We start from the raw sequence: 15,738 nt of genomic DNA on the forward strand, positions 1-15,738 counted from the left end.
AGTGAACAAGGAAAGGGAGAAGCAGGTGAAGGAGGCTTCAGTTACTGGCTGAGGCAGGGGTGGGCTCTACCCAGCCATTGCATGGTGCTTCCATAGCCTTTTTGTTTAATTCTGTATACCTCTGAGTCCAACAGAGTGAAGACATTTTGAACTGATGTCATTCTCTGTTCAGCACTCTCTTCTGTGAAGCAGAGACAGCCAGAGGTGCTTTTCTGAATGACAGGTATGGTCCCAATTTTCCCCCAGCAGCCCTTAGGAAGCCCTTGGTGCCAGCCTGCAGCTTGCTTTAGTGGAGCTCTGTACATGGTGCAGCCCTGCTCCTCCTCCTGCTCCATCCTGGGTTGCAGCTGAAGAATGAAGGTTGTGGGAGAGGAAGGAGGTTAGGCTGAAAGATGGGAAGAGGAGAACCCTCTGAGCCTGTCAGTTGTCTAGAGATGGATTAAAGCTTTTCAGCAACACAGACATCTTCCTCCCCACTCTCTCTCTGTTTTCTGAAAGCAGAGGAAGGTGCTCCCTCAGGTGCAATTCCAAGACTGCACGGACCTGTGAACTGTTTGGCTGTGCAGAGCATCAAAAGGAAATGTCAGTGAGATCCGTGGGATCCCTTTTCTGTGAGGCCAGGTTTTGATGTCTGTGCTCACAGCAGAGTACTTTATTCATGAAGCAGTGATGCTCACGGCTCTGTTTAAGAGAGGAAGATATTGGCCAATACAGCAGGTACCAGCAGCTCACTTTGCCCTCACCACCAGCCTGCTGCTACCCCCTGCCTCAGCCAGTCCCTCTGCCACTTCACCATATCCCATCCTCTCTGGTAAAAACCTTCCTTATTAAAAGCAAAAGATGGGGCATCTAATTTTCTTTTTCCATGGCAGAAAATAATATCAGGTCCTGCTGTAAGTGACCCAGAAGCAAAGTTTCAGCTCACTTGGTACAAGTCTTTGTCTAAGGCAGGAAAGGACATTGGCTGCACCAAGTGCCAAGTGCAAATGGCTCAACTTTTGTTATGCTACTTACCTCTGAAACGTGTTCACTCAAGGAATTCATGGGCAGCAATCAGCTGTTTTACTGCCTGCTTTTCATCACAGCTCATCAGAAATCGGGATACAGTTAGGGAAAGGGCAGGGGAGAGAGTCTGAGATGTGATGAGAGCACTAATCCATCCTGGGAAGAGGAACTGATTTTGCTTTTTTTTTTTTTTTTCCCTCCTGCTTATTTTACAGTAAATAAAGAATTAAGGAAGATTGCTGAAAATGTGTCCATTCAGGCAGCAGCTGAATTTCCTGCTAATTGTTTGGGGATGGTGAGGGAGGAGAGAAATTGTTGGGACAGTACAATAGGCAGTAAATGGTGTGATTGGTGACTACCTTGTGCCTGCACATAAGTCACTAAGGATAGAAATTAGAGATGTGTTCTTATAAAATCCCCTTATGTAGTGAATGATGGTGAACAGAAAAAAAATCTAGTTCCATCTCACAGGGAGAGACAGAAGTGGAAAGTCATTTATCATGGCATTTATTTTCACTGGGCACATAGCGCCCAGGATCCGCTGCCCAGCTTTTCCCTGCACCAACCTCCTGCCTTGGGACAGGAGCCACTGAGGGCAAAATGAAGAATGGCCGTGCCAAAGTCCATCATGAAAAGGAGCAGCACAAATAAGATTAACCCTTGCCATGCACTAAGCCTTTGTTTCTCTGCCTCCCAGGTAGGTCTGGGTTCACGGGGAGGAGGAAGCTGCTAGGAAACACATGCTGAATAAGCACCAAAAGGTATTTGAATACACCTCCTAGATGCACAGGAGGGCAGGAGTAGCTCTGGGTACAATGTACACTTCAAAAACACCCACAGCAACAACCACTAAGTGCCTCTGTACAGGGAAGCAGGAAACACTGAACTGAGACAACCTCCTCCCCTGTTATCTGTAGCTTTGCTTGCCTATATTTAACCAGGATTTTGATCCAAAGGAAGAACATCCTAATGGAAAACAGCATCAAAATCTTTCATCAACACCAGCTTAGCAGATCAAATAAAACCTCTGACCACTATCAACTCAGCAGATCCAGTAAGCAAACAGGTTTTCCCCACGAGTTTTTTTTTGTGATCTTGGCTTTTTCCACAAACCCCACAGATTACACAGAAAACAGACTTCTCCCACAGGGAGTTGCCATTTGTCACTTAAAAAAAAACAAAAAAACCACTCCCAAGAAAATCTGCCAGGTCTGTCATTTCATTGTTTCAGCTCTACTTCTCTTCAGACAGACTGCAAAACAGATTCTTAGGCCATGGAGAGAAAACTAGATGGAGAAAAGGGGCTGAGACCCTGAGGAACTGTTCAGTCAGGCCCAACTATATTTAAACCTGCTGTACATGGCATTTGGGGTTGGAGATTCCATGCTCTCCTGATGTAGTCTCCCAGGGGGAGTAGACGTAGGGATTACTCTAGGGTCTATCCTAAATCTGTCCTGATATGTTTTATTGCTGTGAGTTCTTTTCCTACCCCCAATAGACACTGAGCTCTATCACTCAGCATCACTGAGGAGCAGTCCCACAAACCTGGCTGCCCTGACAGTCACAGAGCCCAGCCTGCCCCAGCTCTGCTCTTCTCCTGCTGATCCTCCCTGATCTCTCCTGTACCTTTCCTGAAGTGCAAGTTCCAAACCTGAAAAGAGTTCTGAGAGGACAGACTCTTTCTCCTGCCTTACACATCACAATCCTCTGTATAAGTGCTGCTGTGTTTGCTTTTGTTCAGCCTTGGCTGGTGGTTTTGTTGATTCCCTGTTCTCTGCCTATAAACTTCATGACCTTTCCCATGCAATACCTCCCTAACCAATCATTCTCCATCCACTTCCTCTGCAATGATTTCTGCCTAAGCACAGCTCATCATTATCAGATCTCCACATGAAGATCCTTCCCCAAGTTACAGAATACAGAATTAACCAGGTTGAAAAAGACCTTCAAGATCATCGAGTCCAACCCATCACCCAACACCATCTAATCAACTAAACCATGGCACCAAGCACCCCATCCAGTCTCTTCCTAAACACCTCCAGTGATGGTGACTCCAGCAGCTCCCTGGGCAGCCCGTTCCAATGGCCAATCACTCTTTCTGTGGAGAACTTCTTCCTAACATCCAGCCCAAGCCCACCTTGGCACAACTTGAGACTGCATCCTCTTATTCTGTTGGTGGTTGCCTGGGAGAAGAGACTAATCCTCACCTGGCTACAACCTCCCTTCAGGTTCCTCTGATGAGTACAGCCTGAGTTCTTGAGAAAGTCTCAGGAGACAGATTCCCAGGTTTTGCACTCACTCTGTCTTTACAGCCTCTCAGTCAGGGGATGTGGGCACTCAGGTGTGCTAAGGCTAACCTGCACCAGGGGCTGGTAGGAAGCAGAATCTCTGCACTCAGTTCCTGACATGAGACACTCCATCTCTGCCACCTGGAGTACGACAATGTGTCATCAAGAGCTATGTGCTCATTGTGACTTCTTGCAAATTTCCACTGTTCATGACTGAATTCAAGTGGAGTGGACCATACTGCAGAGGCCATCCCACATGCACCTAGCTAGAGGACCTGGCAGATTTCTGCAGGCACATTTGATTCTCCAGAGGGAAGCCTGCCATGTGCTAGGGAAAGCTCAGCAGAAACCCTGACAGAGTGCAATCTTCAAATCTGTTTAGGAAAACTGTCTGTGTTTATAAGCAAGCCTGGATGTATGACTGTGGCTTCATGTTCATTCATATGAGATGTCTGCACTCCTGGCAGTGAAAATGGCATCTTGATGTTGAGATAGAAGTCCATGATCTCATTCTCCTTACTTGGTTAAGCACATGACACCACGTTTATGCCAGCTTTGTACTCCACCCACAGTGCTGCACTGGCTGGAGGACACACAATACCTGATCCAGCACAGAGCCTGCCAGGATAAAACCCACTCCATTTAAGAGTCTTTTGACAAACTTAAATGACTGAGAGAGGACATGCATAGTGATTTGTTTATCTGACAAGGCACCCAGTGTCATCAGCTTGAATTTGTCCCCAGGTGGGAGCACAGCTTCACTATTCACAGCTACATTAAGACATAACTTCAACACAACTGTTTACTGCAAAATCTGGAAGACAGTGTTCCCCAGACCATCCTAGTCCCTCCACTGCTCTGAGCACCACTAAAGCATCTGTTGTACCTTGGCATTGCTCAGAAAGACCAAATAGGTGAGGAGAAAAAGTTACAGAAGAGGTTGCAGATAGTTTGGCAATGCCTCCCCTATTAAAAGGGCAGCAGAGCAGGTAAGGAACCCCTGCCTTCCTCTAGCCCAAGTATCACAGAAATCCTAATTCACTTGTGTAAAAAGTACAGCAGGAGATGGAATTTAAACTCCAGCTAGTTTTATTCCAGCTAAGCAATGCTCTTGTAGAGGGCTGGTGAGAGGAAAGCTGAAGAGATGAAGAACTTTCCCCCAAAAGTCTCCACAAGCAGTGAGGATAATCCATCTCACTGCCAGAGAAGGATGGAACTGGTGCTGCCCTGTGCTCCACAGCAATCACCAGAAATTACTGGGGATTTAAACTACAAATCCTTTTTGGTGTTGTCCATCCACCTCTTATTTCCCTATTTAATGGTGTCCCTGTGGACCTAGAGGCTGGCAGGGAACTCATGGGGGCCACAAAGGCTCACTTGAAATGGGCTGGACAGAAACTCATGACAGAGAGCAACTTCTTGTAGCTGGCAAGCCAGCAGCCAGGGTAGACCTCTGCATGTGCAGGTTGCAACGAGGAGGAGGGAGAGCTGCAGAGGGCCTTAGCCATAGCTCTTTGGGGAGATGAAATGCATCTTCCCACCCTACCCCTCTGCATCCTTGTCAGACACACTGCAGTGACTGCCATCATTCCCAGGAACACTTTGCATCCAACCCTGGCTGCCATCACAGGGTGCTGAGGGCCAGGGCTAGCAATCCCCACTGCAGAACAGTTTCCTTGGAAGAGCAAGGAGCAAGCAGTGGTGTAGAGCCAGGAAGCTGTGCTGGCTGCTCCATGTGGTGCCAGCTCTGTTGTGTGGCATCCCATGCCTGATGCTATTTTGGCCCGAGGTTTGAAGGATGATAATCAGTGTGCATGGTGTTTGCCATTCTTTGCAAGAGTCTTTGGGATGTTCTTCTTGCTGTTGTTGCTTTTGGCCAGGATTTTTTAAGTCTTCATCACCTAAAAATGCTTTCCTGTGCCAAGATTAGAGCTTTCAGCTTCTCTTGGGTTCCTTATTTTTGGATTGTTGATCTGGGCTCTTGATGCTTTTTTGTGTGTGTTTTTGTATATAAACATGACGCTGTAATAATAAACATCCCGGGACCCAGAGGGTAGTGAAGGATCAGATGTTTGCTAAAGAAGAGGCATGTGGTTGTGGAAGAGAGAGGAACTGACTGGGAAACACTGCAGAGACAAACATCCCAGAATACCTCACAGCTCATCTGTCAGGGAGTGATGCTGAGGGGGGAAAGCAGGGAGTTGTTGGGAGCCAAAGAGAGGCTTTAAATCTGCTGCCACTGCTATCTTTCTTGCTAACAATAAACAATGGAGCATGCTCGCAGACCACAGCCCTTCCCCTCTGCGAAGTGCCCTGCAGCAGGAATGCTGCCTACTGAAACACTTCATCAGCTCCAGGCTCTTCCCTTGACATTCTGCCTGGGCAAGTCAGTCCTGGTGCAGTGCTGGCTCCAGCAGCGCAGCGCTGCACAGGGATTGGCAAAGCAAGACAGGAGTATGTGGGCTGTGCCCCCTCACCCTTCACAACAACCACCCACCAAAGCAAGGGCTCCGAAATCCTGCCCAGGGGGGCACAGAGGGTAAGTAGGAGACAGAAAATGCATCAAATGCAAAAGGTGCAACTACTCAAATCACCCAAGAACTGCAAAGTAACCTGAAATAGATAACTGGCTTTCAGAGCCTGTTGCAGTCCTCACCAAGAAATATCATCACCCCCAGCTTGCAGGCTTGGCTCACAGTGATCACTGAACACAAGCCCCACCACCCAACTCATGCTGCAAACAGGAGGAACCTGGGAATACATTAAATGCTGGCTGGGTCCTCAGTGCTGTCCCTTGGATAAGACAATCTTAAAGCCTATCCTGGAATTAAAAGCTCTTCCTCTAAACAGGGTTAAAACAAAGCTGAAGATTCTTCCTTAAAGCTGGCAGTCTTGTCCAAAACCCCAAGACTAAGCAGGGAAGCTAAACTTGGCACCATCTGTTACAGGCCATACTGCACCCTGTCCACTTCTCAAATGCTCTCAACACTGCTAGCAAAAACATGTTCAGAAACCCTCTTTTGATCAGGACATTTTCCCTGAGATAATTGAGCAAGCATGAGAAATGCTGAGAGCTGCTGTGTGCTCAAGAGGAACAGCTTCCCCTTCACAGACCATGCTGAGGATTTCTGCTACATGCCAGCACTTACACATCTCTCCAGGATGCTTCAGAGCTTTCTGCACATCCATACACAGCCCACACTCTTCACAACCTCCTCCCCACCTTTCAGTTTTTGCCTTTTCCTAGAGCTACTCAGCACTGCCCGCACTTGTTCCAGAAAACCCCAGCAATAAAAAAAAGAGAGCTCCTTTACCTTCTGCCTTCTGCACTTCAGCCCAGGAAGAACTAGCAATGGGAGACCCAAAGCAATCCAGACCCATGTCTGTGCTGCCATAAATCTGCCTCTGTGAAGGACTGACTGTGCCTCTGGGACACCCACTGTTATTACAGCCCTAGCCATGTACTGCTATGACTAGCAGCTTCCTCCCTAGTAATAGATGTGAGCACAGAAAGCACAGACACTGAAGAGCAAGGCTGGGATGAAGAAAACAGTAGGGGGAGAGGAGATTAAGCCACAGCAAGGCAAAAAAGAAAATCAGTGGGGACAGCTGTAAATAGTTCATGTTCAATAAAGCCCTGAAGTGGGTTGCTACACATAGCAAATCTGAATGATACCATGGTAAAGCACTGGAAAGCTGGGGTTCAGGAGGGACCACTTTGTAAGGTGGTCTATTAGTTTCTACAATGTTAAAAAATATATATGTATCTCTTTTTAAAGGTATGAAAATATTATCCCAAACAATAGCCAACAATGGAAGGTGCTTGGTTTCCCTGGAAAAAAGCAACCAGACCTTTTTCAATGCAGAGTAAATTTCTGCTACCTCGCAGCTGAGCTGAACTCTATTTGCCCAGTCTCTTGCTTAGACTACAAGAATTCACCCCTGAACAGACCTGCAGACACTTGAGATTTGTTCATCACTTCTGCAGTTTGTAAAGCAGGCTGAAAGCTTCCTGAGATGTGTCTTCTGGCAAAATCTGAAGGCACTGCCTGAGGGCTGGTATTAAGAGCTGAAATCCAATTTATTTGCCAAATGTTATTTTCCTTCACTTACTATCTTGAAGGATTATAGCCCAAATCAAAATCCTCATGCAACACCCTTGCTTCTATCCAATCTTTTTCAGTATTAATAAAGTCTTTATCTGCTGACTCCAAGGTGCAGAATTTGCTCTTTTGCCATCATTTCCCTGCCATCATTTGCTGTCAGAGTTATTTCACCTACCACCTGTCCTAGTTTTGTGATGCCCATCATTCTGGTAAAGTATGAATGATACCAAGGAGCACATGGGGGGTTTCCCTGCCTTATCCCCTTAACCTAAGATTCTTTCCTTTCTTATAGGCAACTCAAGTGCCTTTTTTGGTCCCTGTGACTTTGTCAGCTTTAAAGCAAATCCAGGACAATGCCCTGGCTCAGCGAAGTAAACCCTGGGGTCACCACGACTGTGACCTGGGATCAGAGTCTCATAGCCTTTGTAGGTCAATAGAGTTTAAGAGAGAGCTGGACAAGAGCTGATGCTCTAGGGAGCCATGGAGGAAGGAGATATTCCCCACTGGAACACTTTAACACTTACAAAGGTGGATGCACAAAAAAAGTCTGTCCTGTTGCAGGCACAGCATTCAGTAAGGGCATCCCAGCAGCTGCCCAAGGAATGGCCCTGGAAAATGGAAGACAATCACAGCTATGGACACAAGAGGGTCTCAGGGGGTCAATGACTAGCTTTAGTTATGGAAACACAGAACTGGAGTCTCTGCTGTGCCCTAGGTACCCTTGGCTACCTTGGGCAAACTGCTTCACTTGGGTTTCCTGCATTGCACAACAGCCTGCCCCTACTGCTAGGGACAGCTGCAAGTATCAAGGGGAATTTAGTCTAAGTTCTGTGATGCTGATGGGGGCAAGACCTTACACATAAGTCTTTGCAGATATTAACACTCACTGTGCCCTGACTTCATGACAGACTGTCACCTACAGGTCTCACACACCATGGTGTCTCAAGAAGAGCCCATCTTTCCCCCTCTCTATTAGCAAGTATGTCCTTCAGTAGCAATGGTTACACAATGGATCAGGGAAATCCTCCCTGAATGGACAAGGGTGGGAAATGGAAATTTAGAAGGTTTAGGCTGGATGTTAGGAAGAAGTTCTTCATAGAAAGAGTGATTGGCCATTGGAATGTGCTGCCCAGGGAGGTGGTGGAGTCACCATCCCTGGAGGTGTTTAGGAAGAGGCTGGATGGGGTGCTCGGTGCCATGGTTTAGTCGATTAGATAGTGTTGGGTGATAGGTTAGACTCAATGATCTTGAAGGTCTTTCCCAGCCTGGTTAATTCTATTCTAAATTTATGCCTGCTTGGTTTTATTAAATGTACACAGAAGTGCAGCCAGGGCTGGTTGTTTTCTCTCATGAGTTATAATAGAAGGGATCCGATCAATAAGGTAACACAGCCAAGCAGAGTGCACAGAAAATCAAGCACTTGTAAAAGGCATCTTTGCAATTAGTTTTTAATCATCTCCTGTGATTTTCCTGACTGGCAAGGCTCTTGAACTTGTACCAGCAATGAGATGCTTACTTCGCACTTCTCTGACACATCCCTACAGTAAAAGACAGGGTAGATTATTTAGCTTGGCTTTCAAAGATGCAGATAGTGAATTTCCTGTGTCTTTGGGAGAAGGTCCACATGCAGCATGACCTGAAAGTCAGACACAAGAACATAGGTAACTCCAGAATGGAAAGTGGATGAAGGCAAAGAGGAACACTATCTCCCACCAGCAGCAAGTGGCATCAAGCAACTGGCTCTTCCATTCATGCACAGTGACACAGGTCCCTTCTTACTTTCACCAAACTCTCACTCATGCTCCACAGAGTGAGGGCAGAAGGGTGACACCCAGACCCACAGTACTGCCAAATACAGCCCAAAAGGGTCTCTTGCACATTTCAAGTATCCCACAGTTTGTTGACTGCATTTTTACTCCTAAAAAAATAAATAAAAGCCCAACCTTTTCTTTGTCTGGAATATTTTTTCTAGAAATCTAACATTAAGCAGGTCATTACAAGCCCCAAATATTGTCATTTGCTACCTGCTCCATTCAGCCTCTGACTTCCTCCCTCTTTTGCCCCATCAGGCATGAATACTGTGCCAAGAAAACTTTGTTCCCCTTGCATGCTCAGAGGCTTCATGGCATAATACAACAGTGTGAACTGAACCTGGCTGCCCCACCTTCACTGGCTGTCAGCATGGGCATGCAGGATGCTGTCCTGCTGGACAAGCATCACCCATCACTCCTGGAGAGCTGCTGTGCTCTTCCTGCCACGTTTCAAGCAAGAAGCTGAAGCATCAAGGCTCTCCTATTTCTTCTCACTGGCAGTAGCAGGATACCAGTTATTTGGCTAAGCTTAACCAGGACAGACTTGCGACATCCTCCTAAAGACATCAAGCTGATTGCACCTCCAGTGGACAGCATCCCCATGGCAATGAGTTAACTCTCCTGGTTTCATCCCAGAAAACACCAGATTCAGAGCAAATCCTGTAATCCATACACTACTGAGAGGTTTTTCTTTAACTGCCCATCGGATCCTTGTGCTTTCTAATACTTAGCATATACACACTGGTACTAAATTTGGTTTAAAAGTCAGCTCAGTGCCATGTGAATGATGGCACAAAATGCCCCAGAGACAGGGAAGACATCAAAGCTGCCTTGCTGGCAGGGAGAACAGCATCCCTACCCAAGAGGGTGGCTGTGCAGGCTGGCTCCTTTCTGGGAGCAAACCCCTGCCAGAAATGCAGCTCCTCCACAGCACACTCATCCTCCAGCACCCTGCCCACCCCTAGGGATGCTGCAGTACCAGTGTCCCCTTTTCTTCTTCCCACAGGTCCCTGCTCATCTCCTGCCAAGTAAATAGGACCCTGCTTCCCATGGTGCCCCGCTAATTCGAACAGCCATGCTCATAAAGCAAGGCACAATGCAGCATGCCAGGTCTGGTCTCCAGCAGTGAGCCCCAATTCTCTTCTCTCCCTGTACACACTCGACCTGGCACTGCACCAACAGGAAGAACACCGTGTGTCTTCCTTCTCACAGAACAAAACTCCCAGGAACAGCCTGGAGTTTGCCCCAAGAAAGCAAAGAAGGGGTCAAACCACTGCCTGATAATCATTTCCTTTCATTCTGTTCTTCCAGACAGTGTCCTATGGGCTGTTTGGATACACTCAGTCAAGTGAGGATTTAAACAGTGTTTGGGTGGTGGGTTGCTTTTTGGTTGCTGTGTTTGGTTGGGTTTTGGTGGTTTTGTTTGTTTGTTTCTTCTATTATTATTAAAGAAGACAACTGGTATGTTATTTTTTGTTACTATTATTATTCCCCACCTGATATTTTGGAATTAATCATGCAGACTTCTCCTTAGCTACGGGTTTTCTTTTGTTTGTGTTTTTCTTTTCTAGGTAGCAAAGCAGACAAGACAACCAGAGGAGTCTTGTTCTGGCTTTAAAAAAATTCACAGATTAAATTAGTGACAACATTTCTGTCAGCTTCAGAGCAGCCAAGATTTTCAACCCTCCTTCGGAGTCTGTTTTCCCATGGCTGAGCCTCCTTTCACCGGCACAAATCAGCGCAGCGCCAGAGTAACCCAGAGTGCATCACCTGTGCCATGGGTTAGTTGTTTAGGTGGTGTTGGATTGGTTGATGGGTTGGACACGATGATCTTGAAGGTCTCTTCCAACCTGGTTTATTCTATGTATTCAAAAAACTTTTCAATAAGCCTTTTCAATAAGCTTTTATAGGGAAAATGGACACTGCTAGACCACAGGCAAGCAGCTCGGGCTCTGCAGAGCAGGGGTTTATACCTGGTCCTGCTGCTAATCACCAGCACTGGTTTAGAGAAGTCTTCTTTTCTCTCAGCACCCTTTCTAAAAGAATGAAATAACAGCACTGCTGTCCTCAATAAAGTGCACAGAGTAAAAAAAGCACTAGACTAAGACCAAGGTATTACTGTAATGACAATTTATGCTTCCTGACTACTTGGTCAACACTTTCTCCCACCTGGAAGTCTGCTGATAGACAGCAACAACAGATGGCACTTATTGCCAGGGAGAAGGGGGATTTGGAGAACAATCCATATGCTGGAGTTTAATTTAATGCTTTCTTTTCCTGTTATGACTCTACCATTTGAACCCAACAAGTGAGTTACACCTTGCTTACAACCCCTGCTGCACCAGACAAGGACAAGTCATGGCTCTGTAAAACCCAGATCATCTGTATTCAAGTAAGTAAACCCTCCTGTCTGCATCAGGACATGGGAAAAACACCCCAGCACCACCAGTGCAGGAGGTCAGGAAGCAGCTTTTCACCATTATCTTCCCACCCCAGTCTGCAGACAGGACTCGGGTGGGCTGTTGTTGCGCCCCAGCACCACTGTGCCCTGTGCTCAGGGATGACTCTTACCCTGGAGAGCAGCTGCCACCCCACCACTCACCTCCACCAGTGCACAAACCACTGGCAAAAGCTTCTCCAGCTATTTTCTCTCATTGTTCCTCTAATCACATAAAATTGTCAAAGTTCAATCTGTCTTCTAACAGAGTAATTTGCTTTCCCTCATGCATTGCTGGCCATGTGTCTCACTGTAAGCCATGTGTCTGCAGCCACTTGAATGCATTAGAGTTGAGGAGGGGCCCAAATTAGATTATTTGTTCTAATGAAAATAAGTCTAATGGAATTACACAACAAGAACAGATTAAAGTCAGATGATTTGAGAAGACTAGTTATGGTTTCACATTAGCTGAGAGAACAGGCATATGGCTCAGCCCTCTCCCATCTTCTGACCCACACATTAAGGCTCCTGTGGGAGGTAACCCACTCTGCAGCAGCTGAGGCAAAGGATACAGCATGCTGACAAACACCAGTTTTTGAGAACAAAGGCAGCCCCACAAAGAAATGCATCAGGGAGAACAGTGAACCCCAGGAAACCAAAGTGTAAAGAGATTAAACGTGAAAGCCAAAAAGCATTTTCCTCCCCTTCCCCATAAAGTGCACCACAAACAAGGTTCTTCATAGCTAAATGCAGCCTGCCCAGCTAGATGCCAGCAGTCCCATGTGCCCACCTGGCAGCAACCTCCAAGCTGCAGCTGGCCCTAAGCTACATGTGCATTTTCTCTTTCCTGTGACTTTATTCCTACACACACACACAGAGAAAATACACTGGTGTTCAGTCCTCTGAAGCCCTGAAGAAACTGCCCTGCTTTCCCACCCTGGAGGTAATTCATGCATCATGAGAAAAGCTGCCACTTTTTTTTCCCCCCCATTAGTGCAGAGGAGGAATGAGGTAAGAAAGCTGAGGGCAAGTGTAGGCCCAAAGACAGAAGACACACACAAACTTCTTGTCCAGTTGGGCAAAACTTTCAGGGGTCAGTGCAGACAAGTAAAAAGGGTCCCTTTGCTCCTCAGCATCCTCATAGTCAGTGTCCAGAGTGAAAATCCCTGCTTCCTAGAGCTATCAAATGGGTTTCAGAAGAAATTTCCACATCATTTAATTTGGCACATTGGCCATCCTAGACTTGGAAATTTGTTTGAGAGACTACTTGAGGAATGAAGCACAGGAAGGACAACATCAGAACAGAGGACAAGCTCTCACTTGGCACTGGTCACTACCTTTCTCAGCAACTGGGCTAGGGAAGCCCTAAGTGAATAGGTAATTAGTAGTCTTCCCATATTCTTTAACCCTCAGGAGCTCAGTGATTGCCATGCTCTAATACAAGAGGCTCTACCAGCTAGGCACACTCTCAAGCCAGATGTTTAGCCACAGAATTCTCAGCATTTATATCAATGTGCACTGTGGTCCTTGTGCATGTATCCCCTGGCAGCTTAAATCAGCATGGTTTCTCAGTGAAATTACTGACATTACTTCCATTTACACAGGCTGGGCATCTGCATCTGAGAAGCAGGCCAAGCATGGGGCAATCCTGCCCTGCTTCCGTACTCCAACATCAGCAGCTGTTGGAAGGATGGCACTTTCCTGCTTTTCACTCAAATGATAGCTTTGGTTTCAAAAACAAATCCACAATGAGTATTTCCATACTGTGCAGTGTGACAGTTGGATGTGCAAGGCAATACGTTGCCTCCTCATACCTTCTTGGCATACAACACTTCACTTGCTGCTCCTACAGTGTAAGAAACAGTAGGAAGCATGATCGGTTTCCACAGAGGCCACCATAGTTGTCATCTCAAGGTGTTCAGCTCCTTTCTCCATCCCAGTGCACCACAGCACCAGGATCCCAATTTCCACTTGTCCTCCACTTATTCCCCAGGCACCACTTCCTACTATCTCTATCCCAGGAGCAGAGGAGTGTGGAATGCAGGAGAGACCTGAGGTATCCTAAAAGGTAGGGAATTCCCATCCTCTCATCTTCAGCACCTCTCTTACCACATGCTGCCTGCAGTCCTCTGTCCAACATAAAGCCGTAACTCCCTTGCAATCATCTGGCAACCCTTTCCACCAGCTCCCAGCAGACAGCTCTCACCCAGAAAGCTTAGACCCGTGCTGGAAGGCACCCTTGCCTGAAGGAGCACCTTGCTCTTTGTCCCTTCTCAGATTTCCTGGAGATAGGGACTACTTGGAAAAGGGCAGCAAACGTGAAAGACTCAAGGCGTGCCAGCTGGCTCCAGAGGACAAGGAGGAGGTGGTGGGCAGAACCGCTGATGACACTCACAGGAACACAGTTGGTGCAGAGGAGCTGCATGTACGATTTGGAGACTTCCTAGAGGGCTTTAATGAGCCAACAAAAGCAGAGTCAAGGTGCTTTGCTCCTCTTACTTTTAAATCAGTATTTACAAAGTCCTGGGAAAACTAAACTATTTCTGTCTATCCCCAGAAGGGGACTGTTTCAGGAAATCAGAGAAACACACCTTAGTGTGCAAGTACTTGTTGTTTAAGCAAACACACAGGTTAATTCATGTGTTGTTTTTCAGCAGAATTACTGGACAGTATTGAGAGTGCTGAGGTTAGGCTGGGGGAAAAGAAGACTTGAAGAGCTTTCCAGAGGAGAGGAAAGCTCCTTGCACATCACAGGAGTTCCCTATCCCGGTAGGAATTCTGTGGGGAGCCGGGTCCCCAGGACCCTGTGTCTGGAAGAACAGGTGGGTGCACCTGTGGCTTCCACACCACTGGTCTTCCCTCAGAGAGCAGGGCTGTGCAGACTGCTGCAAATCCTAGCTGTTTTCCCTGGAGAACAACTTCAGCCAGGCTGTCATCTGTGCTAATACAATAACAAAATCCAAGTAATCTCAAAAAACCTCTACCTTGCCTTTCCCATCTCAAGGAAAAATAGTCAACTGCTGTAACATGGGACAGAGAAATCATTCTTCCTCAAGAAATGCAGGGCAATGTTCCCATTAAAAGGAAAAAAAAAAAAACTATTTTTAAAAGAAATGAAGTCATAATGACATCACACACTTCAAAGCACAGCACAAGCCAACTGCTACTGCTGTCTGAGAGCTTAAAATGATGAACCAGGACCCAGCTCCTTCCTCACTGCCTTGAAGCAGTAGAAACTTGCAGCTGTGTAATGTTTTAATTACTCACCCTTCTATGCAGTTTCCATGAGGGAAGTTTGTTTTAAAGCTGGGAAAGATGCCTCGGGGGTTGGAGGAAATGACACTAGTTTTTCAGTCTCAGACACAGCTCTGTCTCTCCTGGCGTCAGATCCACAAACTGGCTCCACTCCCAGTACCTGAATCAAACCACTTAGACACGAGCAGGGCTCCCTCTCACTTTTCTCAGCTTCGGCGTAAGCCTGGGCCAGGTCAGCGCTCAGCAGTGCCCAAGAGCTCAGCCTCAGCGACTCGATCCTGGAACGGATAGAGAGCTGTGGGACAGCTCACATGTAACAGGGAAAGCTTTACACTGTGGACCCTGAGACGTATGGACCCTGTCAAAGCATAAAGGTGCCCAAATGCCCACAGCTTCATTCTTGGAATGGACCTTCCTTCAGCATCTTCACTCAAGCCAAGTTTCCTGCAGAGCCCGATGAGCCCCTCTGCCCGGCAACCTCCTCCGTGGCAGTGCGCTCCTGCTCTGTCCCTGGCACAAACGTTTCTCGCCTTGCTGCGGATCACGACCGGCAGTTCCAGCAGGTCGCTGAGCACCACTGGTTGCACAGGCGCGGCGGCACTGGCAGGCGCACGGGCTGACAGCAAACACCAGTACAAAACCATTCTGCCCAGCCGGCTGTCTGTGCAATTACACAGAAACCTCTCCTCCAGCTACCGCTACACAAGAAACCACACCGCGTCAATCCCGCGGGCACCTGCGGATGCCTACAGAGCTTCAACCCAAACGCAGGGCAGGCTCCTGTCCGCCGCATGCCCGGTCACCGTACTAGCCGTTCCCCACCGGCCCGGGCAGGT

The 15,738-nt window shown here is 47.2% G+C and overlaps 1 protein-coding gene across 2 annotated transcripts in view; it reads right to left on the bottom strand.

Annotated features, from left to right (window-relative positions):
* The window catches only part of HTR4 (5-hydroxytryptamine receptor 4), a 133,617-nt gene that overhangs the window by 117,504 nt on the left and 375 nt on the right, over positions 1 to 15,738 (bottom strand). The window lies entirely within an intron of this gene.

The sequence above is a fragment of the Dryobates pubescens genome, chromosome 16, assembly GCF_014839835.1.
Source record: "Dryobates pubescens isolate bDryPub1 chromosome 16, bDryPub1.pri, whole genome shotgun sequence".
Taxonomy (NCBI): Eukaryota; Metazoa; Chordata; class Aves; order Piciformes; family Picidae; genus Dryobates; species Dryobates pubescens.